This window comes from Schistocerca piceifrons, unplaced genomic scaffold (genome assembly GCF_021461385.2).
Source record: "Schistocerca piceifrons isolate TAMUIC-IGC-003096 unplaced genomic scaffold, iqSchPice1.1 HiC_scaffold_1260, whole genome shotgun sequence".
In the NCBI taxonomy this organism is placed as follows: domain Eukaryota; kingdom Metazoa; phylum Arthropoda; class Insecta; order Orthoptera; family Acrididae; genus Schistocerca; species Schistocerca piceifrons.
In genome coordinates, this window is record NW_025727081.1 from 1 (window position 1) to 25694 (window position 25694).

The 25694-nt window shown below is 50.4% G+C and overlaps 10 non-coding genes across 10 annotated transcripts; all 10 read left to right on the forward strand.

Annotated features, from left to right (window-relative positions):
- The first annotated feature begins 331 nt into the window (after positions 1-331).
- Trnae-uuc lies at positions 332-403 on the forward strand. Its single transcript has one exon. It is a non-coding gene; the product is annotated as a tRNA-Glu (tRNA).
- A 2288-nt stretch (positions 404-2691) lies between these two features.
- Positions 2692-2763, forward strand: Trnae-uuc. The gene has a single exon. It is a non-coding gene; the product is annotated as a tRNA-Glu (tRNA).
- Positions 2764-4775: 2012 nt separating this feature from the next.
- Positions 4776-4847, forward strand: Trnae-uuc. The gene has a single exon. It is a non-coding gene; the product is annotated as a tRNA-Glu (tRNA).
- A 4654-nt stretch (positions 4848-9501) lies between these two features.
- On the forward strand, positions 9502-9573 carry Trnae-uuc. Its single transcript has one exon. It is a non-coding gene; the product is annotated as a tRNA-Glu (tRNA).
- Positions 9574-11585: 2012 nt separating this feature from the next.
- Trnae-uuc lies at positions 11586-11657 on the forward strand. Its single transcript has one exon. It is a non-coding gene; the product is annotated as a tRNA-Glu (tRNA).
- A 2010-nt stretch (positions 11658-13667) lies between these two features.
- Positions 13668-13739, forward strand: Trnae-uuc. The gene has a single exon. It is a non-coding gene; the product is annotated as a tRNA-Glu (tRNA).
- Positions 13740-15749: 2010 nt separating this feature from the next.
- Trnae-uuc lies at positions 15750-15821 on the forward strand. The gene has a single exon. It is a non-coding gene; the product is annotated as a tRNA-Glu (tRNA).
- Positions 15822-17833: 2012 nt separating this feature from the next.
- Trnae-uuc lies at positions 17834-17905 on the forward strand. Its single transcript has one exon. It is a non-coding gene; the product is annotated as a tRNA-Glu (tRNA).
- A 2014-nt stretch (positions 17906-19919) lies between these two features.
- Positions 19920-19991, forward strand: Trnae-uuc. Its single transcript has one exon. It is a non-coding gene; the product is annotated as a tRNA-Glu (tRNA).
- Positions 19992-22003: 2012 nt separating this feature from the next.
- Positions 22004-22075, forward strand: Trnae-uuc. The gene has a single exon. It is a non-coding gene; the product is annotated as a tRNA-Glu (tRNA).
- Positions 22076-25694: the final 3619 nt, after the last annotated feature.

The following is a 25694-nucleotide window of genomic DNA, read 5'->3' on the forward strand; positions in this document are numbered from 1 at the left end:
TATCCTCAACTCAGCCATCTCATTTTCTCTCCACGACGGTGAAAGGCACAGCATAGCTTTTGCGAGGTAAGGCCGTATTTGCCGTTTATTACCACCTAGGCTACTTTGCGTCAACGTGTGTTTGTTTCCAGTTATTACTAATTACAGTTTTGCTAGTTGCACTCGAGACTGAAAGCGATGTTTGCCTAGTATGACTTGCGCGCTTTGGGAGTGAGTAAGCGGGATCGTGGTGGCGGACAGAGTTCAGCGTTGGCGCCAGATTCGGCCCTAAAGTTGCGTGGAGGAGAAGTATTTCTGGACGCATACACACGTAGTGGATCGTTGAGGTATGTCCGGTATGGTTTAGTGGCTAGGATACCTGGCTTTCACCCAGGAGGCCCGGGTTCGATTCCCGGTACCTGAACGTGAATTTTCGGGGCTGAGATGAGAAAACTTCTCACGGCCGTTTTTCGTCTTCGTGGAGCTGCTGCTCTGGGTTCCAGGTATAAGGTGAGAGAAAGTCAAGAAAAAGAGATACATCCTCACGTTAATGGCGGGGCCGTTTTGAAGGGAGAGGAGACGGTTTTGCGGTTTTGGACTGCTGATGCGACAGTGTTGCATTGCCCGTTAGCTCAGTGGGCTATAGCGTCGTGCTAGTAACGCGTAGGTCATGGGTTCCATCCCTCCACGGGCCATTCCATTTTCTCCCCTAATAGGAAATGCTGTCTCCTGCGAGACTCTGCCAGGCAGATTCTAAATGATGTGCACATCCAGCTAGAAGTCTGAACGTTTCGCTAAGGGGTTGCCAACGGCCAGCTCACTTTCGATTAATGAAGTTAAGCAGACGTTTGCGTGGTTAGTGAGTGGATGGGTGATCGTCCGGGAACTGTGCGTGCTATTGGACCCTTTCATTTCAACCCCCCCCCTCCTCCTCTTGTGCTACAGTGTTGACGTGCTATGATGCCTCCCTAAGCAATTTAAATTACGTTAACGAACATATGATCCAAAATTTAACTAGGCTGTTTGCAAAAAGAGCGCAAGGAAAGTGCAAGAACGACTTTGGCAATAACAGAACCGTACGAATCAACAGATAATTTCTCAAATGTGTAGATAAGACTGTGGCGAAGCAGTGAGATTTCCGAAATTTGTAAATGAAAGTTTAGCTTTTCGTATTGAAAAGGAAAAGTACTCTTGATTACCTTATTTCTCGCAGCCGATTGTCGTACTTCTCCTGTCATATCGGCCCCACCGCCGAGCGGCAGCGAGCGGCAGTCGAGCAAAGTCGGGCCAAGTCGACACACGATGAAGTGAAATCAATCCACTTAGCTGGAACGAGGCAGGAGACGAGGAGATACTACCTGTGCCGCGACACGTGGCAATTTCGAGGATCGAATGGTCTTGAACACATACTATTGCGCTACGCAAAATGACAAATCCTCCTGCGGTCGCCAGGAATCGAACCCGGATTAACTGCTTGGGAAGAAACCATGCTGACCGTTACACACCACCACCGCATTGCGCTGCATTCTTCCTGTGTCGCGGTGCGTTGCCGCCCCTGCTGCCACCAGAGGCTCAAGCGACCCTGCTGCAGGCCCTCTGCCCTCCAGCACATCGGAACGCGGTGCCACGTGCTTCCAGGGCGATGCACTGTAACTAGACGCAGCATTGACTTCCGCCGAGAAATCGACCATTTCATGCACGGCATGGTGGGAAAACAATTCTGAAATTAGAACTTCTTAGTGAGGCTGCGGTGGCGAGTATTCCTGTATGCCTCGGTGGCGCAGTGGGCTGCGCGTGTCATTATCTTAAGGGCGTACGTTCTATCCTCAACTCAGCCATCTCATTTTCTCTCCACGACGGTGAAAGGCACAGCATAGCTTTTGCGAGGTAAGGCCGTATTTGCCGTTTATTACCACCTAGGCTACTTTGCGTCAACGTGTGTTTGTTTCCATCCGCCGAGAAATCGACCATTTCATGCACGGCATGGTGGGAAAACAATTCTGAAATTAGAACTTCTTAGTGAGGCTGCGGTGGCGAGTATTCCTGTATGCCTCGGTGGCGCAGTGGGCTGCGCGTGTCATTATCTTAAGGGCGTACGTTCTATCCTCAACTCAGCCATCTCATTTTCTCTCCACGACGGTGAAAGGCACAGCATAGCTTTTGCGAGGTAAGGCCGTATTTGCCGTTTATTACCACCTAGGCTACTTTGCGTCAACGTGTGTTTGTTTCCATCCGCCGAGAAATCGACCATTTCATGCACGGCATGGTGGGAAAACAATTCTGAAATTAGAACTTCTTAGTGAGGCTGCGGTGGCGAGTATTCCTGTATGCCTCGGTGGCGCAGTGGGCTGCGCGTGTCATTATCTTAAGGGCGTACGTTCTATCCTCAACTCAGCCATCTCATTTTCTCTCCACGACGGTGAAAGGCACAGCATAGCTTTTGCGAGGTAAGGCCGTATTTGCCGTTTATTACCACCTAGGCTACTTTGCGTCAACGTGTGTTTGTTTCCAGTTATTACTAATTACAGTTTTGCTAGTTGCACTCGAGACTGAAAGCGATGTTTGCCTAGTATGACTTGCGCGCTTTGGGAGTGAGTAAGCGGGATCGTGGTGGCGGACAGAGTTCAGCGTTGGCGCCAGATTCGGCCCTAAAGTTGCGTGGAGGAGAAGTATTTCTGGACGCATACACACGTAGTGGATCGTTGAGGTATGTCCGGTATGGTTTAGTGGCTAGGATACCTGGCTTTCACCCAGGAGGCCCGGGTTCGATTCCCGGTACCTGAACGTGAATTTTCGGGGCTGAGATGAGAAAACTTCTCACGGCCGTTTTTCGTCTTCGTGGAGCTGCTGCTCTGGGTTCCAGGTATAAGGTGAGAGAAAGTCAAGAAAAAGAGATACATCCTCACGTTAATGGCGGGGCCGTTTTGAAGGGAGAGGAGACGGTTTTGCGGTTTTGGACTGCTGATGCGACAGTGTTGCATTGCCCGTTAGCTCAGTGGGCTATAGCGTCGTGCTAGTAACGCGTAGGTCATGGGTTCCATCCCTCCACGGGCCATTCCATTTTCTCCCCTAATAGGAAATGCTGTCTCCTGCGAGACTCTGCCAGGCAGATTCTAAATGATGTGCACATCCAGCTAGAAGTCTGAACGTTTCGCTAAGGGGTTGCCAACGGCCAGCTCACTTTCGATTAATGAAGTTAAGCAGACGTTTGCGTGGTTAGTGAGTGGATGGGTGATCGTCCGGGAACTGTGCGTGCTATTGGACCCTTTCATTTCAACCCCCCCCCCCCCCTCCTCCTCTTGTGCTACAGTGTTGACGTGCTATGATGCCTCCCTAAGCAATTTAAATTACATTAACGAACATATGATCCAAAATTTAACTAGGCTGTTTGCAAAAAGAGCGCAAGGAAAGTGCAAGAACGACTTTGGCAATAACAGAACCGTACGAATCAACAGATAATTTCTCAAATGTGTAGATAAGACTGTGGCGAAGCAGTGAGATTTCCGAAATTTGTAAATGAAAGTTTAGCTTTTCGTATTGAAAAGGAAAAGTACTCTTGATTACCTTATTTCTCGCAGCCGATTGTCGTACTTCTCCTGTCATATCGGCCCCACCGCCGAGCGGCAGCGAGCGGCAGTCGAGCAAAGTCGGGCCAAGTCGACACACGATGAAGTGAAATCAATCCACTTAGCTGGAACGAGGCAGGAGACGAGGAGATACTACCTGTGCCGCGACACGTGGCAATTTCGAGGATCGAATGGTCTTGAACACATACTATTGCGCTACGCAAAAATGACAAATCCTCCTGCGGTCGCCAGGAATCGAACCCGGATTAACTGCTTGGGAAGAAACCATGCTGACCGTTACACCACCACCGCATTGCGCTGCATTCTTCCTGTGTCGCGGTGCGTTGCCGCCCCTGCTGCCACCAGAGGCTCAAGCGACCCTGCTGCAGGCCCTCTGCCCTCCAGCACATCGGAACGCGGTGCCACGTGCTTCCAGGGCGATGCACTGTAACTAGACGCAGCATTGACTTCCGCCGAGAAATCGACCATTTCATGCACGGCATGGTGGGAAAACAATTCTGAAATTAGAACTTCTTAGTGAGGCTGCGGTGGCGAGTATTCCTGTATGCCTCGGTGGCGCAGTGGGCTGCGCGTGTCATTATCTTAAGGGCGTACGTTCTATCCTCAACTCAGCCATCTCATTTTCTCTCCACGACGGTGAAAGGCACAGCATAGCTTTTGCGAGGTAAGGCCGTATTTGCCGTTTATTACCACCTAGGCTACTTTGCGTCAACGTGTGTTTGTTTCCATCCGCCGAGAAATCGACCATTTCATGCACGGCATGGTGGGAAAACAATTCTGAAATTAGAACTTCTTAGTGAGGCTGCGGTGGCGAGTATTCCTGTATGCCTCGGTGGCGCAGTGGGCTGCGCGTGTCATTATCTTAAGGGCGTACGTTCTATCCTCAACTCAGCCATCTCATTTTCTCTCCACGACGGTGAAAGGCACAGCATAGCTTTTGCGAGGTAAGGCCGTATTTGCCGTTTATTACCACCTAGGCTACTTTGCGTCAACGTGTGTTTGTTTCCAGTTATTACTAATTACAGTTTTGCTAGTTGCACTCGAGACTGAAAGCGATGTTTGCCTAGTATGACTTGCGCGCTTTGGGAGTGAGTAAGCGGGATCGTGGTGGCGGACAGAGTTCAGCGTTGGCGCCAGATTCGGCCCTAAAGTTGCGTGGAGGAGAAGTATTTCTGGACGCATACACACGTAGTGGATCGTTGAGGTATGTCCGGTATGGTTTAGTGGCTAGGATACCTGGCTTTCACCCAGGAGGCCCGGGTTCGATTCCCGGTACCTGAACGTGAATTTTCGGGGCTGAGATGAGAAAACTTCTCACGGCCGTTTTTCGTCTTCGTGGAGCTGCTGCTCTGGGTTCCAGGTATAAGGTGAGAGAAAGTCAAGAAAAAGAGATACATCCTCACGTTAATGGCGGGGCCGTTTTGAAGGGAGAGGAGACGGTTTTGCGGTTTTGGACTGCTGATGCGACAGTGTTGCATTGCCCGTTAGCTCAGTGGGCTATAGCGTCGTGCTAGTAACGCGTAGGTCATGGGTTCCATCCCTCCACGGGCCATTCCATTTTCTCCCCTAATAGGAAATGCTGTCTCCTGCGAGACTCTGCCAGGCAGATTCTAAATGATGTGCACATCCAGCTAGAAGTCTGAACGTTTCGCTAAGGGGTTGCCAACGGCCAGCTCACTTTCGATTAATGAAGTTAAGCAGACGTTTGCGTGGTTAGTGAGTGGATGGGTGATCGTCCGGGAACTGTGCGTGCTATTGGACCCTTTCATTTCAACCCCCCCCCCCCCCCCTCCTCCTCTTGTGCTACAGTGTTGACGTGCTATGATGCCTCCCTAAGCAATTTAAATTACGTTAACGAACATATGATCCAAAATTTAACTAGGCTGTTTGCAAAAAGAGCGCAAGGAAAGTGCAAGAACGACTTTGGCAATAACAGAACCGTACGAATCAACAGATAATTTCTCAAATGTGTAGATAAGACTGTGGCGAAGCAGTGAGATTTCCGAAATTTGTAAATGAAAGTTTAGCTTTTCGTATTGAAAAGGAAAAGTACTCTTGATTACCTTATTTCTCGCAGCCGATTGTCGTACTTCTCCTGTCATATCGGCCCCACCGCCGAGCGGCAGCGAGCGGCAGTCGAGCAAAGTCGGGCCAAGTCGACACACGATGAAGTGAAATCAATCCACTTAGCTGGAACGAGGCAGGAGACGAGGAGATACTACCTGTGCCGCGACACGTGGCAATTTCGAGGATCGAATGGTCTTGAACACATACTATTGCGCTACGCAAAAATGACAAATCCTCCTGCGGTCGCCAGGAATCGAACCCGGATTAACTGCTTGGGAAGAAACCATGCTGACCGTTACACCACCACCGCATTGCGCTGCATTCTTCCTGTGTCGCGGTGCGTTGCCGCCCCTGCTGCCACCAGAGGCTCAAGCGACCCTGCTTGCAGGCCCTCTGCCCTCCAGCACATCGGAACGCGGTGCCACGTGCTTCCAGGGCGATGCACTGTAACTAGACGCAGCATTGACTTCCGCCGAGAAATCGACCATTTCATGCACGGCATGGTGGGAAAACAATTCTGAAATTAGAACTTCTTAGTGAGGCTGCGGTGGCGAGTATTCCTGTATGCCTCGGTGGCGCAGTGGGCTGCGCGTGTCATTATCTTAAGGGCGTACGTTCTATCCTCAACTCAGCCATCTCATTTTCTCTCCACGACGGTGAAAGGCACAGCATAGCTTTTGCGAGGTAAGGCCGTATTTGCCGTTTATTACCACCTAGGCTACTTTGCGTCAACGTGTGTTTGTTTCCATCCGCCGAGAAATCGACCATTTCATGCACGGCATGGTGGGAAAACAATTCTGAAATTAGAACTTCTTAGTGAGGCTGCGGTGGCGAGTATTCCTGTATGCCTCGGTGGCGCAGTGGGCTGCGCGTGTCATTATCTTAAGGGCGTACGTTCTATCCTCAACTCAGCCATCTCATTTTCTCTCCACGACGGTGAAAGGCACAGCATAGCTTTTGCGAGGTAAGGCCGTATTTGCCGTTTATTACCACCTAGGCTACTTTGCGTCAACGTGTGTTTGTTTCCATCCGCCGAGAAATCGACCATTTCATGCACGGCATGGTGGGAAAACAATTCTGAAATTAGAACTTCTTAGTGAGGCTGCGGTGGCGAGTATTCCTGTATGCCTCGGTGGCGCAGTGGGCTGCGCGTGTCATTATCTTAAGGGCGTACGTTCTATCCTCAACTCAGCCATCTCATTTTCTCTCCACGACGGTGAAAGGCACAGCATAGCTTTTGCGAGGTAAGGCCGTATTTGCCGTTTATTACCACCTAGGCTACTTTGCGTCAACGTGTGTTTGTTTCCAGTTATTACTAATTACAGTTTTGCTAGTTGCACTCGAGACTGAAAGCGATGTTTGCCTAGTATGACTTGCGCGCTTTGGGAGTGAGTAAGCGGGATCGTGGTGGCGGACAGAGTTCAGCGTTGGCGCCAGATTCGGCCCTAAAGTTGCGTGGAGGAGAAGTATTTCTGGACGCATACACACGTAGTGGATCGTTGAGGTATGTCCGGTATGGTTTAGTGGCTAGGATACCTGGCTTTCACCAGGAGGCCCGGGTTCGATTCCCGGTACCTGAACGTGAATTTTCGGGGCTGAGATGAGAAAACTTCTCACGGCCGTTTTTCGTCTTCGTGGAGCTGCTGCTCTGGGTTCCAGGTATAAGGTGAGAGAAAGTCAAGAAAAAGAGATACATCCTCACGTTAATGGCGGGGCCGTTTTGAAGGGAGAGGAGACGGTTTTGCGGTTTTGGACTGCTGATGCGACAGTGTTGCATTGCCCGTTAGCTCAGTGGGCTATAGCGTCGTGCTAGTAACGCGTAGGTCATGGGTTCCATCCCTCCACGGGCCATTCCATTTTCTCCCCTAATAGGAAATGCTGTCTCCTGCGAGACTCTGCCAGGCAGATTCTAAATGATGTGCACATCCAGCTAGAAGTCTGAACGTTTCGCTAAGGGGTTGCCAACGGCCAGCTCACTTTCGATTAATGAAGTTAAGCAGACGTTTGCGTGGTTAGTGAGTGGATGGGTGATCGTCCGGGAACTGTGCGTGCTATTGGACCCTTTCATTTCAACCCCCCCCCCTCCTCCTCTTGTGCTACAGTGTTGACGTGCTATGATGCCTCCCTAAGCAATTTAAATTACGTTAACGAACATATGATCCAAAATTTAACTAGGCTGTTTGCAAAAAGAGCGCAAGGAAAGTGCAAGAACGACTTTGGCAATAACAGAACCGTACGAATCAACAGATAATTTCTCAAATGTGTAGATAAGACTGTGGCGAAGCAGTGAGATTTCCGAAATTTGTAAATGAAAGTTTAGCTTTTCGTATTGAAAAGGAAAAGTACTCTTGATTACCTTATTTCTCGCAGCCGATTGTCGTACTTCTCCTGTCATATCGGCCCCACCGCCGAGCGGCAGCGAGCGGCAGTCGAGCAAAGTCGGGCCAAGTCGACACACGATGAAGTGAAATCAATCCACTTAGCTGGAACGAGGCAGGAGACGAGGAGATACTACCTGTGCCGCGACACGTGGCAATTTCGAGGATCGAATGGTCTTGAACACATACTATTGCGCTACGCAAAAATGACAAATCCTCCTGCGGTCGCCAGGAATCGAACCCGGATTAACTGCTTGGGAAGAAACCATGCTGACCGTTACACCACCACCGCATTGCGCTGCATTCTTCCTGTGTCGCGGTGCGTTGCCGCCCCTGCTGCCACCAGAGGCTCAAGCGACCCTGCTGCAGGCCCTCTGCCCTCCAGCACATCGGAACGCGGTGCCACGTGCTTCCAGGGCGATGCACTGTAACTAGACGCAGCATTGACTTCCGCCGAGAAATCGACCATTTCATGCACGGCATGGTGGGAAAACAATTCTGAAATTAGAACTTCTTAGTGAGGCTGCGGTGGCGAGTATTCCTGTATGCCTCGGTGGCGCAGTGGGCTGCGCGTGTCATTATCTTAAGGGCGTACGTTCTATCCTCAACTCAGCCATCTCATTTTCTCTCCACGACGGTGAAAGGCACAGCATAGCTTTTGCGAGGTAAGGCCGTATTTGCCGTTTATTACCACCTAGGCTACTTTGCGTCAACGTGTGTTTGTTTCCATCCGCCGAGAAATCGACCATTTCATGCACGGCATGGTGGGAAAACAATTCTGAAATTAGAACTTCTTAGTGAGGCTGCGGTGGCGAGTATTCCTGTATGCCTCGGTGGCGCAGTGGGCTGCGCGTGTCATTATCTTAAGGGCGTACGTTCTATCCTCAACTCAGCCATCTCATTTTCTCTCCACGACGGTGAAAGGCACAGCATAGCTTTTGCGAGGTAAGGCCGTATTTGCCGTTTATTACCACCTAGGCTACTTTGCGTCAACGTGTGTTTGTTTCCATCCGCCGAGAAATCGACCATTTCATGCACGGCATGGTGGGAAAACAATTCTGAAATTAGAACTTCTTAGTGAGGCTGCGGTGGCGAGTATTCCTGTATGCCTCGGTGGCGCAGTGGGCTGCGCGTGTCATTATCTTAAGGGCGTACGTTCTATCCTCAACTCAGCCATCTCATTTTCTCTCCACGACGGTGAAAGGCACAGCATAGCTTTTGCGAGGTAAGGCCGTATTTGCCGTTTATTACCACCTAGGCTACTTTGCGTCAACGTGTGTTTGTTTCCAGTTATTACTAATTACAGTTTTGCTAGTTGCACTCGAGACTGAAAGCGATGTTTGCCTAGTATGACTTGCGCGCTTTGGGAGTGAGTAAGCGGGATCGTGGTGGCGGACAGAGTTCAGCGTTGGCGCCAGATTCGGCCCTAAAGTTGCGTGGAGGAGAAGTATTTCTGGACGCATACACACGTAGTGGATCGTTGAGGTATGTCCGGTATGGTTTAGTGGCTAGGATACCTGGCTTTCACCCAGGAGGCCCGGGTTCGATTCCCGGTACCTGAACGTGAATTTTCGGGGCTGAGATGAGAAAACTTCTCACGGCCGTTTTTCGTCTTCGTGGAGCTGCTGCTCTGGGTTCCAGGTATAAGGTGAGAGAAAGTCAAGAAAAAGAGATACATCCTCACGTTAATGGCGGGGCCGTTTTGAAGGGAGAGGAGACGGTTTTGCGGTTTTGGACTGCTGATGCGACAGTGTTGCATTGCCCGTTAGCTCAGTGGGCTATAGCGTCGTGCTAGTAACGCGTAGGTCATGGGTTCCATCCCTCCACGGGCCATTCCATTTTCTCCCCTAATAGGAAATGCTGTCTCCTGCGAGACTCTGCCAGGCAGATTCTAAATGATGTGCACATCCAGCTAGAAGTCTGAACGTTTCGCTAAGGGGGTTGCCAACGGCCAGCTCACTTTCGATTAATGAAGTTAAGCAGACGTTTGCGTGGTTAGTGAGTGGATGGGTGATCGTCCGGGAACTGTGCGTGCTATTGGACCCTTTCATTTCAACCCCCCCCCCCCCTCCTCCTCTTGTGCTACAGTGTTGACGTGCTATGATGCCTCCCTAAGCAATTTAAATTACATTAACGAACATATGATCCAAAATTTAACTAGGCTGTTTGCAAAAAGAGCGCAAGGAAAGTGCAAGAACGACTTTGGCAATAACAGAACCGTACGAATCAACAGATAATTTCTCAAATGTGTAGATAAGACTGTGGCGAAGCAGTGAGATTTCCGAAATTTGTAAATGAAAGTTTAGCTTTTCGTATTGAAAAGGAAAAGTACTCTTGATTACCTTATTTCTCGCAGCCGATTGTCGTACTTCTCCTGTCATATCGGCCCCACCGCCGAGCGGCAGCGAGCGGCAGTCGAGCAAAGTCGGGCCAAGTCGACACACGATGAAGTGAAATCAATCCACTTAGCTGGAACGAGGCAGGAGACGAGGAGATACTACCTGTGCCGCGACACGTGGCAATTTCGAGGATCGAATGGTCTTGAACACATACTATTGCGCTACGCAAAAATGACAAATCCTCCTGCGGTCGCCAGGAATCGAACCCGGATTAACTGCTTGGGAAGAAACCATGCTGACCGTTACACCACCACCGCATTGCGCTGCATTCTTCCTGTGTCGCGGTGCGTTGCCGCCCCTGCTGCCACCAGAGGCTCAAGCGACCCTGCTGCAGGCCCTCTGCCCTCCAGCACATCGGAACGCGGTGCCACGTGCTTCCAGGGCGATGCACTGTAACTAGACGCAGCATTGACTTCCGCCGAGAAATCGACCATTTCATGCACGGCATGGTGGGAAAACAATTCTGAAATTAGAACTTCTTAGTGAGGCTGCGGTGGCGAGTATTCCTGTATGCCTCGGTGGCGCAGTGGGCTGCGCGTGTCATTATCTTAAGGGCGTACGTTCTATCCTCAACTCAGCCATCTCATTTTCTCTCCACGACGGTGAAAGGCACAGCATAGCTTTTGCGAGGTAAGGCCGTATTTGCCGTTTATTACCACCTAGGCTACTTTGCGTCAACGTGTGTTTGTTTCCATCCGCCGAGAAATCGACCATTTCATGCACGGCATGGTGGGAAAACAATTCTGAAATTAGAACTTCTTAGTGAGGCTGCGGTGGCGAGTATTCCTGTATGCCTCGGTGGCGCAGTGGGCTGCGCGTGTCATTATCTTAAGGGCGTACGTTCTATCCTCAACTCAGCCATCTCATTTTCTCTCCACGACGGTGAAAGGCACAGCATAGCTTTTGCGAGGTAAGGCCGTATTTGCCGTTTATTACCACCTAGGCTACTTTGCGTCAACGTGTGTTTGTTTCCAGTTATTACTAATTACAGTTTTGCTAGTTGCACTCGAGACTGAAAGCGATGTTTGCCTAGTATGACTTGCGCGCTTTGGGAGTGAGTAAGCGGGATCGTGGTGGCGGACAGAGTTCAGCGTTGGCGCCAGATTCGGCCCTAAAGTTGCGTGGAGGAGAAGTATTTCTGGACGCATACACACGTAGTGGATCGTTGAGGTATGTCCGGTATGGTTTAGTGGCTAGGATACCTGGCTTTCACCCAGGAGGCCCGGGTTCGATTCCCGGTACCTGAACGTGAATTTTCGGGGCTGAGATGAGAAAACTTCTCACGGCCGTTTTTCGTCTTCGTGGAGCTGCTGCTCTGGGTTCCAGGTATAAGGTGAGAGAAAGTCAAGAAAAAGAGATACATCCTCACGTTAATGGCGGGGCCGTTTTGAAGGGAGAGGAGACGGTTTTGCGGTTTTGGACTGCTGATGCGACAGTGTTGCATTGCCCGTTAGCTCAGTGGGCTATAGCGTCGTGCTAGTAACGCGTAGGTCATGGGTTCCATCCCTCCACGGGCCATTCCATTTTCTCCCCTAATAGGAAATGCTGTCTCCTGCGAGACTCTGCCAGGCAGATTCTAAATGATGTGCACATCCAGCTAGAAGTCTGAACGTTTCGCTAAGGGGTTGCCAACGGCCAGCTCACTTTCGATTAATGAAGTTAAGCAGACGTTTGCGTGGTTAGTGAGTGGATGGGTGATCGTCCGGGAACTGTGCGTGCTATTGGACCCTTTCATTTCAACCCCCCCCCCCCTCCTCCTCTTGTGCTACAGTGTTGACGTGCTATGATGCCTCCCTAAGCAATTTAAATTACATTAACGAACATATGATCCAAAATTTAACTAGGCTGTTTGCAAAAAGAGCGCAAGGAAAGTGCAAGAACGACTTTGGCAATAACAGAACCGTACGAATCAACAGATAATTTCTCAAATGTGTAGATAACACTGTGGCGAAGCAGTGAGATTTCCGAAATTTGTAAATGAAAGTTTAGCTTTTCGTATTGAAAAGGAAAAGTACTCTTGATTACCTTATTTCTCGCAGCCGATTGTCGTACTTCTCCTGTCATATCGGCCCCACCGCCGAGCGGCAGCGAGCGGCAGTCGAGCAAAGTCGGGCCAAGTCGACACACGATGAAGTGAAATCAATCCACTTAGCTGGAACGAGGCAGGAGACGAGGAGATACTACCTGTGCCGCGACACGTGGCAATTTCGAGGATCGAATGGTCTTGAACACATACTATTGCGCTACGCAAAAATGACAAATCCTCCTGCGGTCGCCAGGAATCGAACCCGGATTAACTGCTTGGGAAGAAACCATGCTGACCGTTACACCACCACCGCATTGCGCTGCATTCTTCCTGTGTCGCGGTGCGTTGCCGCCCCTGCTGCCACCAGAGGCTCAAGCGACCCTGCTGCAGGCCCTCTGCCCTCCAGCACATCGGAACGCGGTGCCACGTGCTTCCAGGGCGATGCACTGTAACTAGACGCAGCATTGACTTCCGCCGAGAAATCGACCATTTCATGCACGGCATGGTGGGAAAACAATTCTGAAATTAGAACTTCTTAGTGAGGCTGCGGTGGCGAGTATTCCTGTATGCCTCGGTGGCGCAGTGGGCTGCGCGTGTCATTATCTTAAGGGCGTACGTTCTATCCTCAACTCAGCCATCTCATTTTCTCTCCACGACGGTGAAAGGCACAGCATAGCTTTTGCGAGGTAAGGCCGTATTTGCCGTTTATTACCACCTAGGCTACTTTGCGTCAACGTGTGTTTGTTTCCATCCGCCGAGAAATCGACCATTTCATTCACGGCATGGTGGGAAAACAATTCTGAAATTAGAACTTCTTAGTGAGGCTGCGGTGGCGAGTATTCCTGTATGCCTCGGTGGCGCAGTGGGCTGCGCGTGTCATTATCTTAAGGGCGTACGTTCTATCCTCAACTCAGCCATCTCATTTTCTCTCCACGACGGTGAAAGGCACAGCATAGCTTTTGCGAGGTAAGGCCGTATTTGCCGTTTATTACCACCTAGGCTACTTTGCGTCAACGTGTGTTTGTTTCCAGTTATTACTAATTACAGTTTTGCTAGTTGCACTCGAGACTGAAAGCGATGTTTGCCTAGTATGACTTGCGCGCTTTGGGAGTGAGTAAGCGGGATCGTGGTGGCGGACAGAGTTCAGCGTTGGCGCCAGATTCGGCCCTAAAGTTGCGTGGAGGAGAAGTATTTCTGGACGCATACACACGTAGTGGATCGTTGAGGTATGTCCGGTATGGTTTAGTGGCTAGGATACCTGGCTTTCACCCAGGAGGCCCGGGTTCGATTCCCGGTACCTGAACGTGAATTTTCGGGGCTGAGATGAGAAAACTTCTCACGGCCGTTTTTCGTCTTCGTGGAGCTGCTGCTCTGGGTTCCAGGTATAAGGTGAGAGAAAGTCAAGAAAAAGAGATACATCCTCACGTTAATGGCGGGGCCGTTTTGAAGGGAGAGGAGACGGTTTTGCGGTTTTGGACTGCTGATGCGACAGTGTTGCATTGCCCGTTAGCTCAGTGGGCTATAGCGTCGTGCTAGTAACGCGTAGGTCATGGGTTCCATCCCTCCACGGGCCATTCCATTTTCTCCCCTAATAGGAAATGCTGTCTCCTGCGAGACTCTGCCAGGCAGATTCTAAATGATGTGCACATCCAGCTAGAAGTCTGAACGTTTCGCTAAGGGGTTGCCAACGGCCAGCTCACTTTCGATTAATGAAGTTAAGCAGACGTTTGCGTGGTTAGTGAGTGGATGGGTGATCGTCCGGGAACTGTGCGTGCTATTGGACCCTTTCATTTCAACCCCCCCCCCCCTCCTCCTCTTGTGCTACAGTGTTGACGTGCTATGATGCCTCCCTAAGCAATTTAAATTACATTAACGAACATATGATCCAAAATTTAACTAGGCTGTTTGCAAAAAGAGCGCAAGGAAAGTGCAAGAACGACTTTGGCAATAACAGAACCGTACGAATCAACAGATAATTTCTCAAATGTGTAGATAACACTGTGGCGAAGCAGTGAGATTTCCGAAATTTGTAAATGAAAGTTTAGCTTTTCGTATTGAAAAGGAAAAGTACTCTTGATTACCTTATTTCTCGCAGCCGATTGTCGTACTTCTCCTGTCATATCGGCCCCACCGCCGAGCGGCAGCGAGCGGCAGTCGAGCAAAGTCGGGCCAAGTCGACACACGATGAAGTGAAATCAATCCACTTAGCTGGAACGAGGCAGGAGACGAGGAGATACTACCTGTGCCGCGACACGTGGCAATTTCGAGGATCGAATGGTCTTGAACACATACTATTGCGCTACGCAAAAATGACAAATCCTCCTGCGGTCGCCAGGAATCGAACCCGGATTAACTGCTTGGGAAGAAACCATGCTGACCGTTACACCACCACCGCATTGCGCTGCATTCTTCCTGTGTCGCGGTGCGTTGCCGCCCCTGCTGCCACCAGAGGCTCAAGCGACCCTGCTGCAGGCCCTCTGCCCTCCAGCACATCGGAACGCGGTGCCACGTGCTTCCAGGGCGATGCACTGTAACTAGACGCAGCATTGACTTCCGCCGAGAAATCGACCATTTCATGCACGGCATGGTGGGAAAACAATTCTGAAATTAGAACTTCTTAGTGAGGCTGCGGTGGCGAGTATTCCTGTATGCCTCGGTGGCGCAGTGGGCTGCGCGTGTCATTATCTTAAGGGCGTACGTTCTATCCTCAACTCAGCCATCTCATTTTCTCTCCACGACGGTGAAAGGCACAGCATAGCTTTTGCGAGGTAAGGCCGTATTTGCCGTTTATTACCACCTAGGCTACTTTGCGTCAACGTGTGTTTGTTTCCATCCGCCGAGAAATCGACCATTTCATGCACGGCATGGTGGGAAAACAATTCTGAAATTAGAACTTCTTAGTGAGGCTGCGGTGGCGAGTATTCCTGTATGCCTCGGTGGCGCAGTGGGCTGCGCGTGTCATTATCTTAAGGGCGTACGTTCTATCCTCAACTCAGCCATCTCATTTTCTCTCCACGACGGTGAAAGGCACAGCATAGCTTTTGCGAGGTAAGGCCGTATTTGCCGTTTATTACCACCTAGGCTACTTTGCGTCAACGTGTGTTTGTTTCCAGTTATTACTAATTACAGTTTTGCTAGTTGCACTCGAGACTGAAAGCGATGTTTGCCTAGTATGACTTGCGCGCTTTGGGAGTGAGTAAGCGGGATCGTGGTGGCGGACAGAGTTCAGCGTTGGCGCCAGATTCGGCCCTAAAGTTGCGTGGAGGAGAAGTATTTCTGGACGCATACACACGTAGTGGATCGTTGAGGTATGTCCGGTATGGTTTAGTGGCTAGGATACCTGGCTTTCACCCAGGAGGCCCGGGTTCGATTCCCGGTACCTGAACGTGAATTTTCGGGGCTGAGATGAGAAAACTTCTCACGGCCGTTTTTCGTCTTCGTGGAGCTGCTGCTCTGGGTTCCAGGTATAAGGTGAGAGAAAGTCAAGAAAAAGAGATACATCCTCACGTTAATGGCGGGGCCGTTTTGAAGGGAGAGGAGACGGTTTTGCGGTTTTGGACTGCTGATGCGACAGTGTTGCATTGCCCGTTAGCTCAGTGGGCTATAGCGTCGTGCTAGTAACGCGTAGGTCATGGGTTCCATCCCTCCACGGGCCATTCCATTTTCTCCCCTAATAGGAAATGCTGTCTCCTGCGAGACTCTGCCAGGCAGATTCTAAATGATGTGCACATCCAGCTAGAAGTCTGAACGTTTCGCTAAGGGGTTGCCAACGGCCAGCTCACTTTCGATTAATGAAGTTAAGCAGACGTTTGCGTGGTTAGTGAGTGGATGGGTGATCGTCCGGGAACTGTGCGTGCTATTGGACCCTTTCATTTCAACCCCCCCCCCCCCCTCCTCCTCTTGTGCTACAGTGTTGACGTGCTATGATGCCTCCCTAAGCAATTTAAATTACATTAACGAACATATGATCCAAAATTTAACTAGGCTGTTTGCAAAAAGAGCGCAAGGAAAGTGCAAGAACGACTTTGGCAATAACAGAACCGTACGAATCAACAGATAATTTCTCAAATGTGTAGATAAGACTGTGGCGAAGCAGTGAGATTTCCGAAATTTGTAAATGAAAGTTTAGCTTTTCGTATTGAAAAGGAAAAGTACTCTTGATTACCTTATTTCTCGCAGCCGATTGTCGTACTTCTCCTGTCATATCGGCCCCACCGCCGAGCGGCAGCGAGCGGCAGTCGAGCAAAGTCGGGCCAAGTCGACACACGATGAAGTGAAATCAATCCACTTAGCTGGAACGAGGCAGGAGACGAGGAGATACTACCTGTGCCGCGACACGTGGCAATTTCGAGGATCGAATGGTCTTGAACACATACTATTGCGCTACGCAAAAATGACAAATCCTCCTGCGGTCGCCAGGAATCGAACCCGGATTAACTGCTTGGGAAGAAACCATGCTGACCGTTACACCACCACCGCATTGCGCTGCATTCTTCCTGTGTCGCGGTGCGTTGCCGCCCCTGCTGCCACCAGAGGCTCAAGCGACCCTGCTGCAGGCCCTCTGCCCTCCAGCACATCGGAACGCGGTGCCACGTGCTTCCAGGGCGATGCACTGTAACTAGACGCAGCATTGACTTCCGCCGAGAAATCGACCATTTCATGCACGGCATGGTGGGAAAACAATTCTGAAATTAGAACTTCTTAGTGAGGCTGCGGTGGCGAGTATTCCTGTATGCCTCGGTGGCGCAGTGGGCTGCGCGTGTCATTATCTTAAGGGCGTACGTTCTATCCTCAACTCAGCCATCTCATTTTCTCTCCACGACGGTGAAAGGCACAGCATAGCTTTTGCGAGGTAAGGCCGTATTTGCCGTTTATTACCACCTAGGCTACTTTGCGTCAACGTGTGTTTGTTTCCATCCGCCGAGAAATCGACCATTTCATGCACGGCATGGTGGGAAAACAATTCTGAAATTAGAACTTCTTAGTGAGGCTGCGGTGGCGAGTATTCCTGTATGCCTCGGTGGCGCAGTGGGCTGCGCGTGTCATTATCTTAAGGGCGTACGTTCTATCCTCAACTCAGCCATCTCATTTTCTCTCCACGACGGTGAAAGGCACAGCATAGCTTTTGCGAGGTAAGGCCGTATTTGCCGTTTATTACCACCTAGGCTACTTTGCGTCAACGTGTGTTTGTTTCCAGTTATTACTAATTACAGTTTTGCTAGTTGCACTCGAGACTGAAAGCGATGTTTGCCTAGTATGACTTGCGCGCTTTGGGAGTGAGTAAGCGGGATCGTGGTGGCGGACAGAGTTCAGCGTTGGCGCCAGATTCGGCCCTAAAGTTGCGTGGAGGAGAAGTATTTCTGGACGCATACACACGTAGTGGATCGTTGAGGTATGTCCGGTATGGTTTAGTGGCTAGGATACCTGGCTTTCACCCAGGAGGCCCGGGTTCGATTCCCGGTACCTGAACGTGAATTTTCGGGGCTGAGATGAGAAAACTTCTCACGGCCGTTTTTCGTCTTCGTGGAGCTGCTGCTCTGGGTTCCAGGTATAAGGTGAGAGAAAGTCAAGAAAAAGAGATACATCCTCACGTTAATGGCGGGGCCGTTTTGAAGGGAGAGGAGACGGTTTTGCGGTTTTGGACTGCTGATGCGACAGTGTTGCATTGCCCGTTAGCTCAGTGGGCTATAGCGTCGTGCTAGTAACGCGTAGGTCATGGGTTCCATCCCTCCACGGGCCATTCCATTTTCTCCCCTAATAGGAAATGCTGTCTCCTGCGAGACTCTGCCAGGCAGATTCTAAATGATGTGCACATCCAGCTAGAAGTCTGAACGTTTCGCTAAGGGGTTGCCAACGGCCAGCTCACTTTCGATTAATGAAGTTAAGCAGACGTTTGCGTGGTTAGTGAGTGGATGGGTGATCGTCCGGGAACTGTGCGTGCTATTGGACCCTTTCATTTCAACCCCCCCCCCCCCCCCTCCTCCTCTTGTGCTACAGTGTTGACGTGCTATGATGCCTCCCTAAGCAATTTAAATTACATTAACGAACATATGATCCAAAATTTAACTAGGCTGTTTGCAAAAAGAGCGCAAGGAAAGTGCAAGAACGACTTTGGCAATAACAGAACCGTACGAATCAACAGATAATTTCTCAAATGTGTAGATAAGACTGTGGCGAAGCAGTGAGATTTCCGAAATTTGTAAATGAAAGTTTAGCTTTTCGTATTGAAAAGGAAAAGTACTCTTGATTACCTTATTTCTCGCAGCCGATTGTCGTACTTCTCCTGTCATATCGGCCCCACCGCCGAGCGGCAGCGAGCGGCAGTCGAGCAAAGTCGGGCCAAGTCGACACACGATGAAGTGAAATCAATCCACTTAGCTGGAACGAGGCAGGAGACGAGGAGATACTACCTGTGCCGCGACACGTGGCAATTTCGAGGATCGAATGGTCTTGAACACATACTATTGCGCTACGCAAAAATGACAAATCCTCCTGCGGTCGCCAGGAATCGAACCCGGATTAACTGCTTGGGAAGAAACCATGCTGACCGTTACACCACCACCGCATTGCGCTGCATTCTTCCTGTGTCGCGGTGCGTTGCCGCCCCTGCTGCCACCAGAGGCTCAAGCGACCCTGCTGCAGGCCCTCTGCCCTCCAGCACATCGGAACGCGGTGCCACGTGCTTCCAGGGCGATGCACTGTAACTAGACGCAGCATTGACTTCCGCCGAGAAATCGACCATTTCATGCACGGCATGGTGGGAAAACAATTCTGAAATTAGAACTTCTTAGTGAGGCTGCGGTGGCGAGTATTCCTGTATGCCTCGGTGGCGCAGTGGGCTGCGCGTGTCATTATCTTAAGGGCGTACGTTCTATCCTCAACTCAGCCATCTCATTTTCTCTCCACGACGGTGAAAGGCACAGCATAGCTTTTGCGAGGTAAGGCCGTATTTGCCGTTTATTACCACCTAGGCTACTTTGCGTCAACGTGTGTTTGTTTCCATCCGCCGAGAAATCGACCATTTCATGCACGGCATGGTGGGAAAACAATTCTGAAATTAGAACTTCTTAGTGAGGCTGCGGTGGCGAGTATTCCTGTATGCCTCGGTGGCGCAGTGGGCTGCGCGTGTCATTATCTTAAGGGCGTACGTTCTATCCTCAACTCAGCCATCTCATTTTCTCTCCACGACGGTGAAAGGCACAGCATAGCTTTTGCGAGGTAAGGCCGTATTTGCCGTTTATTACCACCTAGGCTACTTTGCGTCAACGTGTGTTTGTTTCCAGTTATTACTAATTACAGTTTTGCTAGTTGCACTCGAGACTGAAAGCGATGTTTGCCTAGTATGACTTGCGCGCTTTGGGAGTGAGTAAGCGGGATCGTGGTGGCGGACAGAGTTCAGCGTTGGCGCCAGATTCGGCCCTAAAGTTGCGTGGAGGAGAAGTATTTCTGGACGCATACACACGTAGTGGATCGTTGAGGTATGTCCGGTATGGTTTAGTGGCTAGGATACCTGGCTTTCACCCAGGAGGCCCGGGTTCGATTCCCGGTACCTGAACGTGAATTTTCGGGGCTGAGATGAGAAAACTTCTCACGGCCGTTTTTCGTCTTCGTGGAGCTGCTGCTCTGGGTTCCAGGTATAAGGTGAGAGAAAGTCAAGAAAAAGAGATACATCCTCACGTTAATGGCGGGGCCGTTTTGAAGGGAGAGGAGACGGTTTTGCGGTTTTGGACTGCTGATGCGACAGTGTTGCATTGCCCGTTAGCTCAGTGGGCTATAGCGTCGTGCTAGTAACGCGTAGGTCATGGGTTCCATCCCTCCACGGGCCATTCCATTTTCTCCCCTAATAGGAAATGCTGTCTCCTGCGAGACTCTGCCAGGCAGATTCTAAATGATGTGCACATCCAGCTAGAAGTCTGAACGTTTCGCTAAGGGGTTGCCAACGGCCAGCTCACTTTCGATTAATGAAGTTAAGCAGACGTTTGCGTGGTTAGTGAGTGGATGGGTGATCGTCCGGGAACTGTGCGTGCTATTGGACCCTTTCATTTCAACCCCCCCCCCCCCCTCCTCCTCTTGTGCTACAGTGTTGACGTGCTATGATGCCTCCCTAAGCAATTTAAATTACATTAACGAACATATGATCCAAAATTTAACTAGGCTGTTTGCAAAAAGAGCGCAAGGAAAGTGCAAGAACGACTTTGGCAATAACAGAACCGTACGAATCAACAGATAATTTCTCAAATGTGTAGATAAGACTGTGGCGAAGCAGTGAGATTTCCGAAATTTGTAAATGAAAGTTTAGCTTTTCGTATTGAAAAGGAAAAGTACTCTTGATTACCTTATTTCTCGCAGCCGATTGTCGTACTTCTCCTGTCATATCGGCCCCACCGCCGAGCGGCAGCGAGCGGCAGTCGAGCAAAGTCGGGCCAAGTCGACACACGATGAAGTGAAATCAATCCACTTAGCTGGAACGAGGCAGGAGACGAGGAGATACTACCTGTGCCGCGACACGTGGCAATTTCGAGGATCGAATGGTCTTGAACACATACTATTGCGCTACGCAAAAATGACAAATCCTCCTGCGGTCGCCAGGAATCGAACCCGGATTAACTGCTTGGGAAGAAACCATGCTGACCGTTACACCACCACCGCATTGCGCTGCATTCTTCCTGTGTCGCGGTGCGTTGCCGCCCCTGCTGCCACCAGAGGCTCAAGCGACCCTGCTGCAGGCCCTCTGCCCTCCAGCACATCGGAACGCGGTGCCACGTGCTTCCAGGGCGATGCACTGTAACTAGACGCAGCATTGACTTCCGCCGAGAAATCGACCATTTCATGCACGGCATGGTGGGAAAACAATTCTGAAATTAGAACTTCTTAGTGAGGCTGCGGTGGCGAGTATTCCTGTATGCCTCGGTGGCGCAGTGGGCTGCGCGTGTCATTATCTTAAGGGCGTACGTTCTATCCTCAACTCAGCCATCTCATTTTCTCTCCACGACGGTGAAAGGCACAGCATAGCTTTTGCGAGGTAAGGCCGTATTTGCCGTTTATTACCACCTAGGCTACTTTGCGTCAACGTGTGTTTGTTTCCATCCGCCGAGAAATCGACCATTTCATGCACGGCATGGTGGGAAAACAATTCTGAAATTAGAACTTCTTAGTGAGGCTGCGGTGGCGAGTATTCCTGTATGCCTCGGTGGCGCAGTGGGCTGCGCGTGTCATTATCTTAAGGGCGTACGTTCTATCCTCAACTCAGCCATCTCATTTTCTCTCCACGACGGTGAAAGGCACAGCATAGCTTTTGCGAGGTAAGGCCGTATTTGCCGTTTATTACCACCTAGGCTACTTTGCGTCAACGTGTGTTTGTTTCCAGTTATTACTAATTACAGTTTTGCTAGTTGCACTCGAGACTGAAAGCGATGTTTGCCTAGTATGACTTGCGCGCTTTGGGAGTGAGTAAGCGGGATCGTGGTGGCGGACAGAGTTCAGCGTTGGCGCCAGATTCGGCCCTAAAGTTGCGTGGAGGAGAAGTATTTCTGGACGCATACACACGTAGTGGATCGTTGAGGTATGTCCGGTATGGTTTAGTGGCTAGGATACCTGGCTTTCACCCAGGAGGCCCGGGTTCGATTCCCGGTACCTGAACGTGAATTTTCGGGGCTGAGATGAGAAAACTTCTCACGGCCGTTTTTCGTCTTCGTGGAGCTGCTGCTCTGGGTTCCAGGTATAAGGTGAGAGAAAGTCAAGAAAAAGAGATACATCCTCACGTTAATGGCGGGGCCGTTTTGAAGGGAGAGGAGACGGTTTTGCGGTTTTGGACTGCTGATGCGACAGTGTTGCATTGCCCGTTAGCTCAGTGGGCTATAGCGTCGTGCTAGTAACGCGTAGGTCATGGGTTCCATCCCTCCACGGGCCATTCCATTTTCTCCCCTAATAGGAAATGCTGTCTCCTGCGAGACTCTGCCAGGCAGATTCTAAATGATGTGCACATCCAGCTAGAAGTCTGAACGTTTCGCTAAGGGGTTGCCAACGGCCAGCTCACTTTCGATTAATGAAGTTAAGCAGACGTTTGCGTGGTTAGTGAGTGGATGGGTGATCGTCCGGGAACTGTGCGTGCTATTGGACCCTTTCATTTCAACCCCCCCCCCCCCTCCTCCTCTTGTGCTACAGTGTTGACGTGCTATGATGCCTCCCTAAGCAATTTAAATTACATTAACGAACATATGATCCAAAATTTAACTAGGCTGTTTGCAAAAAGAGCGCAAGGAAAGTGCAAGAACGACTTTGGCAATAACAGAACCGTACGAATCAACAGATAATTTCTCAAATGTGTAGATAAGACTGTGGCGAAGCAGTGAGATTTCCGAAATTTGTAATGAAAGTTTAGCTTTTCGTATTGAAAAGGAAAAGTACTCTTGATTACCTTATTTCTCGCAGCCGATTGTCGTACTTCTCCTGTCATATCGGCCCCACCGCCGAGCGGCAGCGAGCGGCAGTCGAGCAAAGGTCGGGCCAAGTCGACACACGATGAAGTGAAATCAATCCACTTAGCTGGAACGAGGCAGGAGACGAGGAGATACTACCTGTGCCGCGACACGTGGCAATTTCGAGGATCGAATGGTCTTGAACACATACTATTGCGCTACGCAAAAATGACAAATCCTCCTGCGGTCGCCAGGAATCGAACCCGGATTAACTGCTTGGGAAGAAACCATGCTGACCGTTACACCACCACCGCATTGCGCTGCATTCTTCCTGTGTCGCGGTGCGTTGCCGCCCCTGCTGCCACCAGAGGCTCAAGCGACCCTGCTGCAGGCCCTCTGCCCTCCAGCACATCGGAACGCGGTGCCACGTGCTTCCAGGGCGATGCACTGTAACTAGACGCAGCATTGACTTCCGCCGAGAAATCGACCATTTCATGCACGGCATGGTGGGAAAACAATTCTGAAATTAGAACTTCTTAGTGAGGCTGCGGTGGCGAGTATTCCTGTATGCCTCGGTGGCGCAGTGGGCTGCGCGTGTCATTATCTTAAGGGCGTACGTTCTATCCTCAACTCAGCCATCTCATTTTCTCTCCACGACGGTGAAAGGCACAGCATAGCTTTTTGCGAGGTAAGGCCGTATTTGCCGTTTATTACCACCTAGGCTACTTTGCGTCAACGTGTGTTTGTTTCCATCCGCCGAGAAATCGACCATTTCATGCACGGCATGGTGGGAAAACAATTCTGAAATTAGAACTTCTTAGTGAGGCTGCGGTGGCGAGTATTCCTGTATGCCTCGGTGGCGCAGTGGGCTGCGCGTGTCATTATCTTAAGGGCGTACGTTCTATCCTCAACTCAGCCATCTCATTTTCTCTCCACGACGGTGAAAGGCACAGCATAGCTTTTGCGAGGTAAGGCCGTATTTGCCGTTTATTACCACCTAGGCTACTTTGCGTCAACGTGTGTTTGTTTCCAGTTATTACTAATTACAGTTTTGCTAGTTGCACTCGAGACTGAAAGCGATGTTTGCCTAGTATGACTTGCGCGCTTTGGGAGTGAGTAAGCGGGATCGTGGTGGCGGACAGAGTTCAGCGTTGGCGCCAGATTCGGCCCTAAAGTTGCGTGGAGGAGAAGTATTTCTGGACGCATACACACGTAGTGGATCGTTGAGGTATGTCCGGTATGGTTTAGTGGCTAGGATACCTGGCTTTCACCCAGGAGGCCCGGTTCGATTCCCGGTACCTGAACGTGAATTTTCGGGGCTGAGATGAGAAAACTTCTCACGGCCGTTTTTCGTCTTCGTGGAGCTGCTGCTCTGGGTTCCAGGTATAAGGTGAGAGAAAGTCAAGAAAAAGAGATACATCCTCACGTTAATGGCGGGGCCGTTTTGAAGGGAGAGGAGACGGTTTTGCGGTTTTGGACTGCTGATGCGACAGTGTTGCATTGCCCGTTAGCTCAGTGGGCTATAGCGTCGTGCTAGTAACGCGTAGGTCATGGGTTCCATCCCTCCACGGGCCATTCCATTTTCTCCCCTAATAGGAAATGCTGTCTCCTGCGAGACTCTGCCAGGCAGATTCTAAATGATGTGCACATCCAGCTAGAAGTCTGAACGTTTCGCTAAGGGGTTGCCAACGGCCAGCTCACTTTCGATTAATGAAGTTAAGCAGACGTTTGCGTGGTTAGTGAGTGGATGGGTGATCGTCCGGGAACTGTGCGTGCTATTGGACCCTTTCATTTCAACCCCCCCCCCCCCTCCTCCTCTTGTGCTACAGTGTTGACGTGCTATGATGCCTCCCTAAGCAATTTAAATTACATTAACGAACATATGATCCAAAATTTAACTAGGCTGTTGCAAAAAGAGCGCAAGGAAAGTGCAAGAACGACTTTGGCAATAACAGAACCGTACGAATCAACAGATAATTTCTCAAATGTGTAGATAAGACTGTGGCGAAGCAGTGAGATTTCCGAAATTTGTAAATGAAAGTTTAGCTTTTCGTATTGAAAAGGAAAAGTACTCTTGATTACCTTATTTCTCGCAGCCGATTGTCGTACTTCTCCTGTCATATCGGCCCCACCGCCGAGCGGCAGCGAGCGGCAGTCGAGCAAAGTCGGGCCAAGTCGACACACGATGAAGTGAAATCAATCCACTTAGCTGGAACGAGGCAGGAGACGAGGAGATACTACCTGTGCCGCGACACGTGGCAATTTCGAGGATCGAATGGTCTTGAACACATACTATTGCGCTACGCAAAAATGACAAATCCTCCTGCGGTCGCCAGGAATCGAACCCGGATTAACTGCTTGGAAGAAACCATGCTGACCGTTACACCACCACCGCATTGCGCTGCATTCTTCCTGTGTCGCGGTGCGTTGCCGCCCCTGCTGCCACCAGAGGCTCAAGCGACCCTGCTGCAGGCCCTCTGCCCTCCAGCACATCGGAACGCGGTGCCACGTGCTTCCAGGGCGATGCACTGTAACTAGACGCAGCATTGACTTCCGCCGAGAAATCGACCATTTCATGCACGGCATGGTGGGAAAACAATTCTGAAATTAGAACTTCTTAGTGAGGCTGCGGTGGCGAGTATTCCTGTATGCCTCGGTGGCGCAGTGGGCTGCGCGTGTCATTATCTTAAGGGCGTACGTTCTATCCTCAACTCAGCCATCTCATTTTCTCTCCACGACGGTGAAAGGCACAGCATAGCTTTTGCGAGGTAAGGCCGTATTTGCCGTTTATTACCACCTAGGCTACTTTGCGTCAACGTGTGTTTGTTTCCATCCGCCGA